The sequence below is a fragment of the Nannospalax galili genome, unplaced genomic scaffold, assembly GCF_000622305.1.
Source record: "Nannospalax galili isolate Female #2095 unplaced genomic scaffold, S.galili_v1.0 scaffold182, whole genome shotgun sequence".
Lineage (NCBI taxonomy): Eukaryota > Metazoa > Chordata > Mammalia > Rodentia > Spalacidae > Nannospalax > Nannospalax galili.
The window spans coordinates 1517527-1523648 of record NW_008348662.1 but is presented as its reverse complement, the minus strand read 5'-3'; the positions used below and the strand labels follow the sequence as shown (position 1 = coordinate 1523648).

At 37.4% G+C, this 6122-nt stretch overlaps 1 protein-coding gene across 1 annotated transcript in view; it reads left to right on the top strand.

Moving 5' to 3' along the window:
- The window catches only part of Aff3 (AF4/FMR2 family member 3), a 544092-nt gene that overhangs the window by 366142 nt on the left and 171828 nt on the right, over nt 1-6122 (top strand). The window lies entirely within an intron of this gene.

Genomic DNA, 6122 nt, shown 5'->3' with positions numbered 1-6122 from the left:
TTAAAACCTCATTTAATTTTATGTCTTATAGGGTTTATACTGAGTACAATATTGTATAGCTGTATTAATTCAACTATAAACCTAAAAATTTACAGCCAATTTTGAAGGAGATGCATCTTAGCCCTGGAAATTGTTATTGAATATGTCAATGCTGTTGTAATGAAATGCTTCTTCTAATTATGTGGTTATTAAATAAATAAAGATTAAAACAAAGAAGATATGATTAGGTACAACCCAAAGCACATTTCTTGTAACTTTCCCAAATTACGCTCTGTTTTGTTTTATGTAAATACTTAAGCATAAGTAGGAACTTAACTCCTCAGGGGAACCTGAGATTTTTAAATCATTAGTGCAAAAATTTCATTTTTATAGTTTTATTGAGTTATAATTTACAAATGAATATAATTAAAGAGCCATCAAGATGGCTCAGCAAGTAAAGGCACTTGCTAGCACGTCTGATGGTCAGATCTGAGTTCAAACCTTAGGACCCATATCGTGGAAAGAATTGACTCCTGCTTGCATGTGTGCGCGCGCGCACGCGTGCACACACACACACACACACACACACAAGCAAATAAATGTACTAAAAATTTAAAAATGGCTAGGGTAAAGAGCTAATGTTTGCTACTTCCATATAATTATCATAGTCACGCTAATAAACATAACTGTTACTTCACATAGTTCTCTTTTTTGTTCTATGACAGCACTGCCATCTTAACAAATAGCCAAAGATCTACCTTCTTAGCAAATTTCAAGCATATGATATATAATATAACTAATATCATTAACTACAGTTGTTTCTGATGTTATGCTGCAAGTCATTCATACATATGCATATGGAGTGTATACATGTATGCCATATATAACAAATTTATGGTGCATATATTTTTGTTCTATTTTATGTATGTATGTGTAAGTATATATAATTGATCATGTATAGGTTAGGGTTAGGGTGATAGCACATCATGGTAATATATATATATATATATATTATGTATATTATGGTAAGTGAGAGGGACCAAAACAGACAGACATAGTACATTCTCTCATGCTTCTGCTTGCATATTCCATCTAAAATGGTCACATTCAGAGAAGCAGAAGACAGAACAGTGGTTCCCAGAGCTCTTAGTAATGAAAAGATAGACCGTAGACACAAAGTCTCTGTTCCTCCAGATGGAGGTGCTGTGAGCATCTAACCTATGGTGGTACAACTTTAAATTTTTCAGTTTTTTTACAACAAATATCTAGAAATATCTCATTTTTGCTCAAAAATATACTATTGTTTGTCACAAAAGGGCACCGAATTTCAATCAAATGAAAAAAAGGTCTGGTTTAGGGTTATTCTAGGATTTGCATAGAACTATCAGCTCTAAGTTTTTTTGAGTTCCCCAAGAAAGAGCAAATAAATGGCTTTACAAAGAGTGGGAATACTTCATGGTTTTAATAATGACTTTTCCTCAAACACTTCACTGAAAGTATCTATCATTATCTGTACAAATGAAGTGAGGCTGTGTTAGTTTCCTGTTTCTGCTGTAATGTTACCACACACTTAGTAACTGAGGACAACACATTTATTGTGTCACTCCTCTGGGGGCCTGAGGCCTAAGGTCTAGTTCACTGACTGAAATAAAGTTCTGGGCAGGAATGTGCTCCTGAGGGGTTCTTCATGGTCTCTTCCTTTTGTGGCTTCTGGAAGCTTTGTATCACTCTGACCTCTGCTTCTCTTGTAAGGTCTTCTCTGACTCTCCAATCTCCTCTTCTGCCTTAATGGGAATCTCGAAATTATATTGGGCTTCCCTGTATAACATCCTATTTTAGAACCATTACCTGAATTACATCTGTGAAATCCCCTTTTCCATGTGAGGTGGCGTATTCACAGGTTCTTGGAATTATGACAGTATCATCTTTGAGGATGTCAGTATTCTACCTGTTTTACAGGTGGTGATTAATTTTCACAATTGAGTGCACCTCTTGTGTGTGTGTGGCGGGGGGCTGGGGTAGAACCCAGAGCCTTACACATTTGGGCCAGTCCCTCACATACACTCTGAACTACACTGCTAGCCCTGCAGTATATCTCTCCTGTCCTTTTTCTCAGATCATTAATACACTGACAGCAGGACAGTGCTGCTGATTGATTAGACTATTAATGTTTGGGTTATTGAGCTAGAAGTGTTTATGGAATTTGAGGGGCAAAAAATCTTCAAAACAACTAATAAAGAAAGAAATTAAGGCCTTATTAAGATTAAGGGTGTCATTTGGTCTCATAAAAGGAAAAGTCGATTTTCCTGCACATTCTGAGTTTCTACTGTCGCTAATTTAATTAGCTAAACACTTCTGAGTTTTCTTCTAATGTCTGAGTATTACATATAGTACAGGTAATGTTAATTGATAATGAATTTGCTTTCTTTTTGCTCTGTTCTCTGAGAACTTCTTTGGAGTCACAGTACTCTAGATAAACACTACCAGGCACCTCTGCCTCCTTCTTCAAATCTCAAAAGTATTTGGATTGGTAAAGAAAACAATGCGTGAGTTCTGTAAATTGACCATTCATTACCGGCTCTTCCAGCCAAGAGAACAGAGAACGAATGTGCTCTGCCCTCTTCCCTTTCATTTAGCAGCAATCGCCTAAATTTAGAAATGCAACTAAAGAACTCAAAAGTGTAGAATACTTTCCATTCTCAAGTAGAGGTACCTTTACCCAGACCCAAGGGCATCTCCCAAGCATTTCATACGGATGTGAATGCTGAATCTGGGGGATTCGACTTCATCTGGAACTGTTCTTGCTGAGTGGTTTTCAGAGCCTTACACAGAAGAATTCTAACATCATTACAGAAATGAAACTCTGGGTGCCTTTCTCTTAATACACTAGAATGAGATGAAAGCCAGCAAGTGTGAAGGGAAGTGCTTTGGAGTCAGAGGTTTATTACACATCTCCCTCTGTGGGTTGCTAGCATGTCCCAAATCTACAAGTGAATATTCATACTAAAAGTTCATGTTTCATGTTACCTCAACAATACACATTTAAATTAACTTAATTATATTTTGTCAGACTAAGAATGAAAAGAAACTGTCTGCTTGAGGCTAGCAAAATGGCTTAATGGGTGAAGGTGCTTGTCGCCAAGGCTGAGGACCTGAGTTCTATCCAGGGACTGGAGAGGTGGTTCAATGGTTAAGAGCACTGACTGCTCTTGGAGAGGACCCCAGTTCGGACCTCAGCACTCATATGGCAGCTAAGAACTGTCCGTAACTCCAGTTCCAGGGGATCCAGTGCCCTCTTCTGGCCTCCTTGAGCATTGTACAGATGCGGTATACCTACATACAGGCAGGCAAAACACTTATATACATGAAATGTATATGTGTTATGTACATGAAATGTACATAAGTATGTAAGTAAAATTTTTTAAATAAATGCCCTCACCAGTATGAATACTACCTTCTACCAAAATCTTAACTGAAAATCCTCATCGATCTATACCTGGTCATTTTCACATTTTAAGGGCCCCAGAATTGTTTATTTTTCCAACTGGGACAGTTTTCTTTCACGGTGGTCATGTTCATTCCTTTTCTCACCACCGTGACCACAGTCCTGGAAACAAGTTAAGACAGGAAGGATTCATCTGGGTTCACGGTTTCAGAGGATTCAGTTCATCATTGAGAGGAAGGCATGGTGGAGTAGAGCATTCCCATCATGGTGGCCAGGAGGCAGAGAAGAAGGAACACAAGGAAAGATGGAGACCTAAGGACATGCCCCCAGTGGCCTGCTTCCTCCAACAAGGCTCCACCTCCTAGTTTTCACCATCCCCCAATAGTTCCAACTTAGTATCTATCCATCAAAGAATTAATCCATCCATGAGATCAGTGCCTTCCTGATCTAACTTTCTCTAGAAATGGCCTCAAAGCATAGGCAGTGATGTGCTTTCCTAATTTCCTAGGTCTTTCTCATCAATCCAGGTCATAATTAAGATTAATAGTCACCGTGCTGCATGTTATATGTAGGAACAAAGTCTGATTTTAATCTTGTCTTTCCTACAGTGGACTTCTGAAGTGATTTTTTTCCTAACAATTACTTTAACCATTTCTGCCTCTCTTAACTCCCCATGCAAACTAGAAATAATAAGTCACTAACCTCATGGATTTTTTTCAGTAACATTTGATCAATAGGCCTTAAGAAGTTCAGTTGTCTGTAAGATTGTTCTGCTTCTCTACATAGAAGGAGAGTATGTCACCAGCCATTATACACCTTGTACAGTGCATCACGAAACAAAAATTATTTTTTCTCATTAGCATGGCCAAACAGAAGAAAAGGTTCTTACTGTTCTGTTTTTAGAATGAGCTTAGTGCTGAAGGCTGTGCCAGTTTATTGTTTGTTGATAGGGAGTGGCTCTCCCTTGTCTAGGGCCACAGTCTACACAGAGCATTGAGAAGTTGACTGACTGTGGCTCAAAATGTTTTCTACAAAGTAAAGCTGAAATGAACCTAGGTTCATGTATAAACTCTAAATTAATTGGAAAAGCAAGGAAGTATACTTACCCATCAGAAAAACTTAACTGTGGACATTTCTTCATAACACAATCTGTCTAAAATAGGCCAACATCATTTTGCAAATTACATTTTAACCCATCATCTCAAGAATACTATAGTTCATCTCAGAACAGTTTTCCAAAAATTAAATTTCAGATTAAGAGCTAAACTTGTACTTTTTCTGAAGATGAATAACTCATTTTAACAAGAAAGAGGTTTCTTAGGCATCTGTGTGTGACTCTTATCTACCCAGTAGAGCATAAATCTCTTCCCAGCTTTGTCCCAGCTCCTATGTAGCAGACTAGCTCATTTTATACAATTTAGAAAGGAGCCTACTATTTATACTATTTAGAAACTAGTCATTATTAATGGATTTGAATGTCACTAGTCTCATTAAATGATATCACCCCATCCCACTGCCCCATAGCAACTACATTCCTAGAGTAAAATTCTGTTAAAACACAGCAAGCCATATAATAGAAGTTAATTCCATTTTGCTAAATTTTTATTTCACATGTCAGAATTATAAAGGAGTCTTCCTTGGGTTTCGTGTGTTGCTACACATTTTTTTTACATTCTTAATATCTCAGTTTATTTTTGTATAACTCACTCTTACATTTTATGTTAGAAGAAGTTGTAAATTCTCAAGGCAGAATTTCACATTTCATTTCAATACAAATAAAATCAAATTCAATATTTACCTGAGTAAAACTTAACCTAAAATACTGAATATTACTTGATTAATGTCATGGTATGTAAGCAAACATTTATGGTAATCTTTTTTCTCCACCACTGTAAGATGACCATAGCTGCTCAGAAGCATGTCCCCAGTAGGGATGAAGGTTGCAACCTCATCTAGGTATTAGAAGGAGGACACATTCTGAGGGAAATTGACTAGGATTAAAGATATTGATGACCAAATATGGAAAGTAAAACCATAAGTTTCAGGCTAGAGAGATGGCTTAGCAGTCAAGAGCTATTGCTGCTCTTTCAGAGGACCTGGGTTTGGTTCCAAGCACCCACATCTGGTGGCTCATAACAACCTGTAACTCAAGGGGATCTAACACCCTCTTCTGGACTCCACTGGCACCTGCATACACATGGCATATACACAGACACACACATATATGCATAAATTTAAACTATAAATTTCATGGAAGGAAACAGAGTTAAATATTCATAACCTTAGATTAAGCAATGGATTCTAAGATACAAGTCCCAAAGTATGAACAACAAAAGCAAATTAGAGGAATTTGAAAACTGTTGTACATCAGAGAACACTGTCAGTAAAGAGGAAAAGAACTAACAGAGTGGGAGAAAATATTGGCAAATCATGTATATGATAAGATTATAGTTTCCAGGGGCTGGAGAGATTGCTCAGCAATTAAGAACACTGACTGTCCTTACAGAAGACCCGGGTTCGAATCCCAGCACCCACATGGCAGCTAACAACTGTCGGTAACTCCAGTTCCAGGGGATCCGACAGCCTCTTCTGTCCTCCACAGGCATTGCATGACATGGGTGCACTCATATACATGCAGGCAATACACTCATACACATAAAATAAAAATAATAAATAAAATATTTTTTAAAAAGAAGAA